The sequence below is a fragment of the Sus scrofa genome, chromosome 2 (genome assembly GCF_000003025.6).
Source record: "Sus scrofa isolate TJ Tabasco breed Duroc chromosome 2, Sscrofa11.1, whole genome shotgun sequence".
Taxonomy (NCBI): domain Eukaryota; kingdom Metazoa; phylum Chordata; class Mammalia; order Artiodactyla; family Suidae; genus Sus; species Sus scrofa.
In genome coordinates this window covers 81,840,233-81,854,482 of record NC_010444.4, presented here as the reverse complement: position 1 = coordinate 81,854,482, position 14,250 = coordinate 81,840,233, and the positions used below count along the sequence as shown (strand labels likewise).

At 44.6% G+C, this 14,250-nt stretch overlaps 1 pseudogene; it reads left to right on the top strand.

Annotated features, from left to right (window-relative positions):
- Nucleotides 314–5,916, top strand: LOC110259665 (annotated as a pseudogene).

Here is a 14,250-nt window from a genome sequence, read left to right as displayed (position 1 = left end):
AAGAGGGAGAAGTGCCTTGTCCAAATCTTGTAGCCACTCAGCAGTGCAGGCAGGACTAGAATTCATACTTCTTTGCTCTTGCTTCAGAGGTCCTTCCCCTCTCCTGTGCCCTTTTGCAAGGTAATGCATTCTACCACCAGGGAAGTGTGTGGGGTGGGCGTGAGGAGGGGGGCTGGATACCCACATCCTTCCAGAGACCCTTCTTGTAGTGATCTTAGTCCACTGAAGCTGCTATAACAAAATAACACAGACTGAGCAGCTTATTGATTGCTCACAGTTCTTGAGGCTGAAAGTCTGAGATCAAGGTGCCAACATGGTCAAGCAAGGGCCCTCTTCCAGGTCACAGGCTTCTCATAGTGTCCTCACATGGCAGAAGGGGCTCGGAAGCTCTCTGGAACCTCTCTTACTAGTGCACTCATCCCGATCCTGAAAGCATCACCCTCGTGATCTAATCACTTCCCAAAGGCTCCCAATCTCCCACTGCTATCACCTTGGGGATTAGGATTTAGACATTTGCATTTGAGGGAGATACAAACATGCCAACCATAGTATCCCTCTCCTAGGCAGCCAGCCCGGGGAACACCTCAGTTTTCTTCCAAGTCCAGGATTCCATAACTTGTTCAGGACCAGGATGAAAAGGAAGAAGTGAAAATCCTTCGCTCTCCCATCTGTGTGCTTCCCTGTTTCTATGATGCCTGTCAGTGGGTATAATAAATGTGTGATGGAATGAAAACAAAATTGGAGAAAGTAAAGAGTCTAAACCTCAAGTTTTACCAACACCAGCTGCCCATGGAGGTGGCAGCCATCTCCTGCCTCCGCTCTCAGACCCCTCTTGAAGCCCAAGATCATCAAAAAGAGGACCAAGAAGTTCATCCGGCCCCAGTCAGACCAATATGTCAAAATTAAGTAGAAATGGGGGAAACCCAGAGGCACTGACATAGTTCAAGGGCCAGATCTTGATGCCCAATATTGGTTATGGGAGCAACAAGAAAACAAAACATGCTGCCCAGTGGCTGCCGGAAGTTTCTGGTACACAATGTAAAGGAGTTTGAAGTGCTGCTGATGTGCAAAAAACCTTACTGTGCTGAGATTGCTCACAACTTCTCTTCCAAGAACCGCAAAGCCATTGTGGAGAGAATGGCCCAGCTGGCCATCAGGTCACCAATCCAAATGCCAGACTTCACAGCAAAGAAAATGAATAGACAAGAGTTCTGCTGTGGCTCAGAAGGTTAAGAACCCAGCTAGTATCCATGGGGATGCTGGTTCGATCCCTGGTCTCAGTGAGTTAAGGATCTGGCATTGCCACAAGCTGTAGCAGATGTGGCTTGGATCCCGAGCTGAAGTGAATAGTGGGCTCGTGTGCACATTGTATCTGTGTTACCAAAACCATGAAACTTGAAAAAACTGTTTTACCAATACCTGGAACACAAGCAGGGTGGGTTTCTAACCTACTTCCTCCTATCTTTGGGGTTTTTGCTTGCCTTCCTTTCATTCGCTCTGTCTCCTGCTGGGAAGGTGGGCGCCATAGGACTTGGGGGTAGATAACACCCCCGTGGAAGAGGGGCTGGAGGTGTCTGATCTCACTCTAAGGCCTAAAGAGAAGACTCAAAGGCTCCAGAAACTGTTTGGATGCTGCCTCCCTGCTGAAGGAGTAGCTGTTATTGGCAGGACTTTATCAACATTTTCTTGGTGCTGTTATTAAGGCAGCCAGCTTGCCCCAAGCTGACGAAATTTAAAAGCAGCATAAAATGTTTTTTTTGAAAAAAAAAAAAAAAAACCTTAAAGCTGAGAGAGTAATGAATGTTTAAAAGCTTGGTTCATTTGAAACTTCTCTCTGGAGGAGATTAACCCATTCACTGATTAGGGGTTCCAAAAAAATGATTATTAGTGAATTCCCAAAACCATGTTAGACATTAAAATATCTCCAACCATTTAATTCTTAGAAGAACCCTATGAGGCAGGAATTACCAATCCAGGGGTAGCTGAGGGAGCTAGACTCACACCTGGGCCCATGAGATGGCACCACACACTCTGGTCTCCACTCTGGGCCCTCCTGTGTTCTGGTCTCCACCATGGGTCTGGCCTGGGATTCAGCCAGGACAGATGGCCAATGCAGCCTGCCCAAAGGCAATCTCTCATACTTGCCTGCCAGTTCTCAACTCTTCCAGCTTGGCCAAGAAGGTCAGAAAGCTTTTGGGGTGGAGCGTGGGGGAGGGGAGGGGAGAAAAGGGGATGCCATGGGGCATCTGCTTGGGCTACTTCCTCCATTCTGGTTCTCATTGCCTCAGAGGAGAAGGCTGCCACACTCCAAGAGAGTGGAGGGAAAGCTAGTCTTGGTGGCCCCCAGGGCAGAACTAAAGACCCCAGAGAGGACGCCCACAGAGAGGCAAATTTGAATTCCATAGATAAGCTTCTAACAGAGCTGTCCAACTAGACCGTAATGAATGTCCTGCCACTAGAGGTATGCAAGCAGAGGCCATGCCGCCACCTTCCAGGAATTCACTAGGAGCCTTGGGTGATCTGAGCACTCACTCAAAACAACCTTTTTTCCAGGAGAACATATCACAACCGACCTTGTGTTAGTATGTGCTGAGCACTTGCCCTGCCTGGCTCCACTCTGGGTGCCCATTCACTCCTAACAACTCTGCAGGGAGGGGTCATTGGATCCATGTGCAGAAGCTCAGAGAGGGCAAATATCTTGTCTAAGGTCACACCGCTTGACCCACGTCCTACTGTCTCCTGCATCTCTGCGTTAGTCACTCTGCATCCTACTTGATGTCAGCCCCATTGGCAGAAGGCAACATTTCCATAGGGGAGAACTTGTCTTCCTAACATTGAAAGTCACTACTATTTATTGTAAGTTTGCTACGTGCCAGACACTCTCCCATGTAGATGTTACGTAACTTAATTCATCCATTAAAATCATCTTTCTCCTTTGATATGTGAAGGAACTGACTTCCAAAGTTGAAGTCACTTGCCCAAGGCCACAGCTAACTAGTCAGTGGCAGAGCAAGCCTGACTGTGAGCTCGGGCTCTGCTTCATTTTGATGCTTAACTGTTCAGGCAGGGGGCAAATCCAGCTGTGAGAAATGGAGAATAAGAAGAGAACAATGAGAAAGAGGGGGAAATCGGGATGGTCTGGGGCAGCCATATGAACAAGCAGGGCTTATAGGGCTGTTGGGAGCCTGAGGAGGACCCTTCCAAACAAAGCTTGGCTGCAGAACAAGGGAGGCTGCCCAGGCTCCACTGGTTTGTATGGCTAGCTGTGTAGCCCTAGTCAAGTCACTGCTCCTCTCTGAGCTTGGAATAGTCCATGGTTTAAAGCAGAGCTCCAAGCCCAATGGGAAGAGGACAATTTGGGAAACTGAGGTAATTAGGCAGAGTTAGAAAAAGGTAAGAATCCATAAACCCAGACCCTCCCAGTCCCACTCACCAGTTGGCCATCTGGGAGTGCTAACTCACCTCCCTGTTCAGGAGGTACTTGGAAGTGGAGATCCCACCATCTGCAAAGCATTGAGTCCCAGCTATTCAGGGAAGGAGCTGCAGTAGCTCTTAGAATCTGTCTTAGGCTTCTGTACTCTCAGATCTTGGATATTCATGTACTTTGCCTTCTTCCAACCAGAACCTACCAGGGGCTCTCTTTCCCAAACCAACCAGCTTCTAGGGAGTTGACACTCTGGGTCTCTTTCATCCATTTTTTTATCCATTCAACAAACATTTGTTGGGCACCAGCAATGTACCCATCCCAGAGTTAGGCATGTTCAGGTTCATACTCTTGTTACTCAGGGGTAAGGTTAATTATTCCCCTTGGGCCAGAAAAGAGAGAGCAATTCAGCTATGGTCATATGACTAGGAAGGGGCAGGGTCCATACTTGAACCCACGACCTAGCTACCACACTGGCCAGCCCTGGTTCCCTGTGACTGAGACAAATCCACAACCCAGGGCCTGCTACTGGTACCATGTGCGTGTGGGTCTGAAGGTCCTGGATTTCCCACCGTCCTGGCACCTGTCACAGTTTAGCAGGTTACCATGGTATCGCTCCCCAGCACCCCGGGCAGCGGGGACCACCATCTGTTTACACGGCTGTCAGAGGAATTGATGTCATGCGAAATTGTCAGCTCAGCAGGATGGGAGGAGGAAGAGTGGGCGGCTCTGAAAGCTTCCAAGCCATCAAAACTCATCTCAATCAAAGCCACGAGCAAGTGCTGCTCCCCCGGGTGGAATGGAAGAGAAGAGGATAGGCTGAGACCAAAAAAAAAAATCCCAGGAGGAAGAAGCAGGTAGCAAGAGTAATGGTTAGTATCATTCTTTCCATTCTTACATTCCTTTACAAATCACAAGCTCATTTTGGCCTCTCACAGCTCTGGGAGTTGAGCATCACCATTAGCTCCATTTGACAGATGTTCTCAAATATACAACTGAGGCTCAGAGATGTGAACTGCCTGCTCAAGGTCATAGAAAACTGGATGGCAGTTCCAATAGGAAACAGCTCCCTGTTCCTCAGACTAAGAGGCAAAGAGTTGCTTTTGGACAAGATGAGAGGCAGGCCTGCTCTAGGTGGCCCTGCTTAGGGATGCAAGGGCATTTTGCCTGTTGATCACACCAACAGACACTGGAAGCATGAAGAGCATGGGCTGAGAGTCCCAACCTCTGATTATAGCTCTGACACAGCCGATGCTGCAATAAGGGACAAAGCAGCTGGTGGTTGCCCAGGACTCAACTAGGAGACATTTAATATCCCTAGAAATATAACTGGAGAGTGGAAATCCGATACTTGCTGCTCAGCATCCAACCCTCTTCCTCAGCAACAGCCTACTGATTCTCCTCTGGAAACAAAAAACTCCTTGAGTCTCACTCTGCTGGGGTTTGAGAGAGGCTGGCCCACCACCTATATAACTCAAGTCTAATCCAATAAATATCTCAATTCTGGGCCGCAGTGACTGTCTCAGGCATAGGCACATGACCCAAAGTGAGCCAATGACAGCCAGGAAGGAGACCTCTCCCTCCCTCTCCCTTCTGCTGGGCTGATGAAAGGAGATGATGTGGGCAAGACACGGGCCATCATCTTGTACTAGAGGGCAGAGCCTGCCTGAGAAGGGAGACAACATCAGTGAAAGCAAGGCCAGAAAGGGGAAGAGGTCAGATTTCCCCTGTATCCAACCAATCCTGAAGGAGAACCTATTGGACTTGCATGGACCAACACATTTCCGCTTTTGCTGAGATAATTGAGTTGGGTTTTCTGTCACTGGCATCACCCCTACTCATCTCAGTGAGGGTGCCCTATGGGATTGGGAGGAGTCACTGAAGAAGCTGGGGTAAGAGTGAGACCTCCAGGGCAAATTGAATAGCAGATGGTTGCTAAACTGACTTCAAAGGAGTGTAGGCAGGGTAACTATAGGATTTTGGTCCTACTGGGTGGGTTATGCAAGTTGGGACTGAAATGGAATTGCTAGAGTGAAGGGCAGACTGGGGCAGCCACCAGAGTCCCCTTTCTCCACCCTTCTCTGTGTAGCACCCAGCTTTGCCTCTAAATAAATGCTGACCAAATATTTTGAAAATACTGATTTGAAGGAACCTAAAATATTAGCCCACTTAAATGACCTGCTTGTCTCCAACTAGCCCAAGTACTATCAAATCTGGTAACCTTGAAAAAATCCTGTTCTTTTTCTGGGGCTCAGTTTTCTCATCTGTAAAGTGGGGACTCTCCTTTGCATTTTGCTGATGAGGAAAGGGAAGCAGTGAGGGGACAGGACTTGATTGACCTGCACTGTGGAAGCATCAGGAAGAGCTTAGAATCTCTCATCCCTCACTGAAGATCCTGGTCTTCCATTTTCGAATAAGCAAAGGCTTTCAGCTGGGAAGTTTTCCTTACTTTAAAAATAGAACTAAATAGAATGTCTTTCCTCCACTGAACGTTCCTGCCTTTTTTTTGCCTTTTTTTTTTTTTTTTTTTTTTTTTGGCTTTTTGGCTTTTTGGCTTTTTGCTATTTCTTGGGCTACTCCCGCAGCATATGGAGGTTCCCAGGCTAGGGGTCGAATCGGAGCAGTAGCCACTGGCCTACGCCAGAGCCACAGCAATGCGGGATCCGAGCTGCGTCTGCAACCTATACCACAGCTCACAGCAATGCCAGATCCTTAACCCACTGAGCAAGGGCAGGGACCGAACCCGCAACCTCATGGTTCCTAGTCGGATTCATTAACCACTGCGCCACAACGGGAACTCCTGTTCCTGCCTTCTTTGTCATAGATTAGTTGACCATATGTGCCTGGGTTTATTTCTGGGTTTTCTATCCAGACCACTGATCTCTATTTCTGTTTTCATGCCAGTACCATACTGTTTTGATTACTGTAGCTTTATAGTATAGTCTAAAGCCAGGAAGCCTGATTCCTCCAGTTCTGTTTTTCTTTTTCAATACTGCTTTGGCTATTCATGGTCTTTTGTGTTTCCATACAAATTTTAAAATATTTTGTTCTGGTTCAGTGAAGAATGTCATTGGTAATTTGATGGGGGGAGGGACTGGGATGGACTGGGAGTTTGGTGTTAGTATATGCAGGCTATGACATTTAGAATAGATAAGCAATGACATCCTACTACATAGTACAGAGAACTATATCCAATTCTTGGGATAGAACATAATGGAGGATAATATGAGAAAAAGAAAGTATGTACATGTATGACCAGGTCATTTTGCTGTATGGTAGAAATCGGCACAATGTTGTAAATCAACTAGTCTTTAATTAAAAAATAAAATAACTCTGTTGCTCATTTATTTTATATAATTAAAACTAATATAATATTGTAAATCAACTATACTTCAGGATAAGTAGATATACATGTAATTACTCCCTTAAGGACATAAACTGAAATATTTATGGGTAAAGGATTTGCCTCAAGATCATATGGAAGAGAGATCATAGATTAGTTGACCATATGTGCCTGGGTTTATTTCTGGGTAGAGTTAAATAGTAAAGAAGAACAGCCAGGAGATGTTGAAAACGGGGTGATGAATACATAAGGGGTTTATTATACTGTTTTTCTGCTTCTGTATAAATTTGAAATGTCCATAATAAAATGGTAAAAAATAAAAATAAGCCCCATGGCCTCCTATCAATGTGAGCTGCTCTGACATGTTTTAACACATTCCACCCGCAACCTGGGACAGGTCCAGCCCAAGGGAGTTGAAAAGAAGTGTTCCAGGATAATTAATGGAGATAATCATTTGCGCTTTTCTCTTATTGTGATTTTTGTCTTCCTGCATCTCAAACACATTAGTGACTTTGTGCTTCCTGACTTGCAGGCAGGCTGAGGCAGGGCAGGAAGGTAAGGTTGCTTGGGTCTTCAGTGAAGGGCAGGGGGAATATTATTGAAGTTGGCAAGAGGGGAATAGAAGAGGCTTCCCCAGCCTGGATGGGGTCCCACCTTGACAAAGCTCCTGAATCTCAAGGGCAGCATAGAAACCACAGAACCACTAGTTCTGCTGGAGCCGGGACTGGAACCATTTCCGTGGTGACCAATGGGCACCACTGATGCCTGGTGACAGAGGGGACCCTTTGGAAGCTTTGGCAAAGAACATGTGGTTTTATCTTAAACCAGGGGGGAAAGCTGCTCCCCTGAAGCCTGACATTGACCTTCTTGTCTGTCAAACAGGTTGGGGTGTTTGGATTTTAATTTAAGCCAATTTAAAGAAAATGGAGGAGTGTAGACATAGTGGGCACACAACAGGGATGGCAAAATAAAGCAAGAGGCTCTGGAGGCCAAAGAGCAAGATTCTGGTCTGGTTTTGCTGCTTTCAGGGCTGTGAGACCCTGGTCAAGTCTTTCCCCCTCCCAAGACCTAGCTTCCTCACCTGTAAGATGAGGGTGACGAACGGACACAATGGGCTTGCTGGGAGGAGGGGGATGAGGAGATGCCCTGCACAGTGCAAAACACTTTCCACTACCTTCTCTCTCCACCATCCCACCCGCCCCCCACCACCCTGCCTTTAGGAAGAAGCCATTTAAATGGAACTGTATGTAATCAATACACTGGCTGCAGAGGCTAATTCAGAACTTATTTCTGTTCCTTGATTAAATGACAGTTTAAAATCTGGTATCTCATTTTCTGGGTTGGCTCCACAGAGTCCTCTGGAGTCTTCTGCACACAGTGAGGAGACCCCCCCAGTTAAATCCACACACAAGGATAGGTCATCTGGAGAGCCAACAGCCCGGCTAAGAACCATCTTGCCCTCCAGCCCCCACATGGCAAGGAAGACGAAACTCACACTGTGACAACTCCTGATGTCCTCTAGTCTCGCTTCTCTTCTGGACTGCTCTGTCTCAGGAAATGGCATCCCAGCCCCCACCCTGAATCATCCTTAATTATCTCCATTCCTCACATCTCCACATCCCATCTATCAGCAAAGCTGCTGGTTTCCCCCAGCTCCTGCCATCCACCCACTTCGCTCCATCCCCACGCCGCCTCCCAATGCAAAAGCTGCCATCTTCTCTATCTAGAGCCTCCTCACTGGCCTCCCAACTTTCCCGGCCCCCCTCTCCTCCCTCCACATGACAGCCTGAGTTTGTCCAAATATAGAACATACTTAAAATATTAATCAAAATCCTCCAATGGCTTTGTACTAGGCTTAAAATAGAAAGCCACTTCTCATATTGGCATACCAGCATCTCCTAGCATCCACCTCATCTCATTGATCATGGACCCATCTTTGTTCATTCAGCTCCAGCCCCTCTGGCCTCGTTCTGTCTCTTAAACACACATGCTAAGCCTTTTCCTACTTACGAGGCTTCTGTATCTCCTCAGAGCTGCCTCCTTCTCATTCCTCAGGTGTCAGCTCAAAGGTCCCTCTTCAGAGAGGCTTCCCCTGACTGCCCCACTTAAAGCAATCCTCTCATCCTAACCGAACTTCATTGTGTAAGTGAGCCAAAGATAGTCGCTGTATATTAGCCACCTAGGTTGTTTCTTCAAGGAGGGCTGAGATCTGCTAGCTTGAAAGCCCATCAAACTCACATTGTTAGGCATTTCATTACTTTTTTATTATTTATTTATTTATCTATTTTCTTTTTAGGGCTGCACCTGTGGCACATGGAAGTTCCCAGGCTAGAGGTCGAATCAGAGCAACAGCTGCCAGCCTATGCCACAGCCGCCAGCTTATGCCACAGCCATAGAAATGTGGGATCCTACACTGTGGCTTGTGGCAATGCCAGATCCTTAATCCATTGAGCAAGGTCAGCTCAATGGATTGACCCACATCCTCATGGATACTATTCTGGTTCTTAACCTGATGAGCCACAGTAGGAACTGCCATTTCCTTATTTTTGAAAACTAGCAAGCAGGTTTTTAGCTATTTAAGACCTGCCTGCTTTTCACACTCCATAAAACTACACCGCACATCTGCTGGCCATTGATAAGGTAGAACTGGTGGTTATAAGACCTCAAGCTACTATGGCTGTTCAGAGGTCTCTGACCCAGGGGCTCCCCACTGTGATGCTGAGTGACACCACCTAGACTTGTAACCCTCATCTATGTCCCCCCTCCCCCAGGAATCCCTTCCGTATGTGACCCCTTTGCCATGAGGCTCTGGGCAGGCTCCTCCTATGAGAGACTTCCCCCGCCTCATGAAACCCTATTGAAGTCCCACCCAATAAAGCCTGCTGTGTGTTACAACCTCTCAGGGTCATATATTTTTCCTTAATGAGGCCTGAATTTCTTGACTCCTCTCCTCCCCCCACCCCAGACTCTTATCCACTACCTTGTTTTATTTTCTTCATAAAACTTATCACTCTCTGAAATTAGCTGGTTACTTTGCTTGCTTGCTTTTTGTCTCTCTCCTTTATTATAACGTAAAAATCCATGTAGTCAGTCAATAAGTCTATGAAAAGGATACATGCCCACTCTAGGAATCAAAGAAATTGCAGAGTACAATAATGAGATGTTATTTTTTCACGCACGTTGGTAAAATGTCTAAAGTTAAGGATGTGTTATTGCAAGAGGAAGGGGGAAAGGGTTACCCACATACTCTGCCAGGGGGAGTGTGAATGAGCATAGCATCAGGGAGGATAATTCAAAACTTAAAACATATACAACCCCTGACCAAGCAATTCCACTTTTCAGTAGCTACCCTTTTATTTTTTTGTCTTTTTGCCATTTTCTTGGGCCGCTCCCACGGCATATGGAGGTTCCCAGGCTAGGGGTCTAATTGGAGCTGTAGCTGCCAGCCTACACCAGAGCTACAGCAACGTGGGATCCGAGCTGCATCTGCAGCCTACACCAGAGCTCACGGCATCGCAATGCCGGATCTTTAACCCACTCAGCAAGGCCAGGGATCGAACCTGCAACCTCATGGTTCCTAGTCGGATTCATTAACCACTGAGCCACAACAGGAACTCCTTCAGTAGCTACCCTTTAAAAATCCAGGAGTTCCCATTGTGGTTCAGCAGGTTAAGAACCAGACATAGTGTCCATGAGGATGTCCTTGATCCCCAGCCTCATTCAGTAGGTTAAGGATCCAGCGTTGCCATACACTGTGGTGTAGGTTGTAGATGCGGCTCAGTTCTGGTATTGCTGGGGCTGTGGTGTAGGCCAGCAGCTGCAGCTCCAATTCAGCTCCTAGCCCAGGAACTTCCATATGCCACAGGTGCAGCCATAAAAAAAAAAAAATCCTTATGTCTGCATAACGAGGAATGTTAAGAAATAAATCAACAGAAGAGGACTCACACTTCCAAGAAGATGGAGTAGTTACACTTTCCCTATTCCTTTGTTAACTACAACTAAAAACCCTGGATGCTATATATAAAAGAGACATTAAAAGACTCTGAAAGGTGAAAGAAGGTAAACTGGCTAGGGACTTCAGAATCCAAGCAACAATACGGTGGTGAATTCCCTTGGGATTTTTGTTTGGTTTGGTGTTTTGTTTTTCTGTTGTTGTTTTTTTTTTTTTGTCTTTTTTTGCCTTATCTTGAGCTGCTCCCTCGACATATGGAGGTTCCCAGGCCAGGGGTCGAATTGGAGCTATAGCTGCAGGCCTATGGCAGAGCCACAGCAATGTGGGATCCAAGCTGCATCTGCAACCTACACCACAGCTCACGGCAACACCAGATCCTCAACCCACCAAGCAAGGCCAGAGATCGAACCTGCAACCTCATGGTTCCTAATCGGATTCGTTAACCACTGCGCCACGACGGGAACTCGTGGTGTTTTGTTTTTCTGCTTTCATTGGTTTTGTTTTTGCCTCATACATCCCAGACTTAGAGCCAAAAAAGCCAGCAACCAAGAAATGCCAACAGGCATAGACAGAAAAGACCCAACAAAAGCCTGCTTTCTCTAGCCAAAAGACTGGGGAAAGGGCAACCTAGAAAAACAGAAAACTTCTGGACAATAAACACTACTCTACCAGAGTCTCACCCTCACCCATACCAGAAAAGACTAAGTGGGGAGCCTAGAACTCCATCCTTAGCAGGCTATAAAGAGGCACCCCAAGCCCCCATCCCATCAACCCCAGCTGATGTCAAAGAAAACCAAGCAGGGAGAAGAAATGAGCAACCCCCTCCATCCATGGTGTCATGGAGGCCACCTGAGGAATAGTAACAGGGCACACCCTTCCTTCCTTACCAGATAGGTGTCAGTGGGGGCCACATGGGGAACTAGAACTCCCTCACACAGCCAGCAGTAATGAGGAGTTCATACCACCTTGGGTGTCAAGGGGAGCCAGATGGAGAGTCTGGACTTCCGTCCCTATCTGGCAAAAACAGAATAGCATTCAACTTCCCTTGCCAGAGAAGTTTCAAAAGAAGCTAGCTAAACTGGAAGGCTTAAGTAAGATACAGAGCCTAATAATTCCCAAAATGTCTAGGCCTCAATCAAATCATTTATCATACCAAGAACTAGGACAATCTCAAATTGAGTCATAAAAAGCATTAAGAGATGCTAACACTAATATGGCATAGATATTAGGGCTATATGACAAGGATCTTCAAGCAGCCATCCTAAAGATGCTTCAACAAGCAATCAGGAATATGACTGAAGCAAATGAAAAAAAATTGAAAGTTGGGCAGAGAAAGAGATAGTCTCAGCAAAGGGGCAGATAAGCGTAAAAAAGAATTGAATGGAAATTTCAGAACTGAAATATATAATAACTGAAAATTTAAAACTCAGCAAATGGGTTCAGCAATAGAATTGGAGAACAGAGAACCCAAAAATAGAACAATAGAAATTAGCCCTTCTGAACAACAGAGATAAAATAGATTGGAAAAAAATTTAACAGAAACTTGGGGACATAGGGGACTATAAAAAAGACTCAACATTCATATCATCAGAGTCCCAGAAAAAGAAGAAAAAGAGGGCAGGGCTGAAAAGGTACTAGAAGAAATAAGTGGCTGAAAGTTCCCAAAGTTGGAAGAGACATAAACCCACAGATTCAAGAAGCTGAGCAAACCCCAAAGACCCAGCAATGAAACCTCGGATATCACTTTACCTATAGAGGAAAAATGATTTTAATGACAGCATATTTCTCATCATAAAACATGAATGCCAGAAAGAAGTAGCACAATAGTTTTCAAGTGCTGAAAGGAAAGAATTGTATGCATCAAAAATATTCTTCAGGAATGTAAGAAAAATCAACATCCTCAGATAAACGAAAACTAAGAGAAATTATTACCAGCAAAACTACCCTAAAAAATGGCTAATGGAAATTCTCTACATAGATAGAAAATGACAAAAGAATAAATCTTGAAAAATCAGAAAGAAAGAATATTGGTAAGCAAAAATATGGGTAAATACAGTACAATTCCTTCTCCTCTTGAGTTTTCTAAATTAATCAGGAGTAGTGATAGTAATATATCAGCTGAAGTGGTTTCAGAACAAAGAAAATCACCAGAGACAGAGAAGGATATTATGTAATGATAAAAGAGTCAGTCCACCAAGAATACAGCAATTTTAAATGCATACGCACCAAAAAACAGAGCTGCAAAATATAGGAAGCAAAACCTGATAGAACTAAAAGGAAAAAAAATACAAATCCGCATATTCATTTGGAGGCTTTAACACACTCTCTCAATAATTGAGAAAATCATTAGACATAACAATTAGGGAGAAAATCAGCAAGGATATTAAAGAGCTTACCAACAACAAACAGTATCTAATTGACATTTATAGAACCACTCTACTCAACAACAGCAAAATACACATTCTTTTCAAGTGCGCATAGGACATATACTAAGGTAGACCATATCTGGGGCCATTAAAAACCAAAAGAAAGCAAACAAACAAAAACAATCTCAACTGGTTTAAAACAATTGAAGTCACGCAGAATATGCTCTTCAAACACAATGAGATAAAACAAGAAATCAATAACAGAAAGATAATAGAAAAATCTCCAAGTATTTGGAAACCAAACAACATGCTTCCAAGTAATTCATCAATCAAGGGATAGCAAAAAAGACAAATGAACCTACATATAAAATAGAAACAGACTCAGAGAGAGCAGGCTTCTGGTTGCCAAGGGTGAAGGGGAAGGAGTGGGATGGATTGGGAGTTTAGGGTTAGTAGATGCAAATTATTACATTTAGAATGTATAAGCAATGAAATCCTACTGCACAGCACAGGGAACTATATCCAACCTCTTGGGATAGAACATGATGGAAGATAATATGAGAAAAAGGATGTATGTGTATATACATATATACAACTGGGTGAGTCACTAAGCTGTATAGCAAAAATTGGCACAACATTGTAAATCAACTATAACTTAAAATTTAAAAAAAAAAACTACATTGAGCTGAGTGAAAGTGGAAATAGGGTATATCAAAATTTATGACATAACATAAGCAGTGCTAAGAGAGAAATTTCTAGCACTAATGCATACCTTAGGAAAGAATAAAAGTCTCAAATCAATACTCAAAGCTCCCACCTCAAGAACTTAGAAAAAGGAGAGTAATAAACTCAAATAAGCAGAGAAAAGGAAATAATAAAGAGAAGAGGATAAATAAACGAAATTTAAAAATAACAAAACAATGGAGAAAAGTCAATGATAGAAAGAGCTTGTTCCCTAAAAAGATCAATAGAATTAACAAACCTCTGGCACAATCAAGGAAAGGAAGAAGAGAGAATGATGAATGAAGCCAGGAATATTACTACAGACCCTGCAGACATCAAAGGGATAAAATACTCCAACAATTCTATACACATAAATTGACAACTTTGATAAAATGGATCAATTCCTTGAAAAACACACACCTCCCCCAATCACCAAATATTA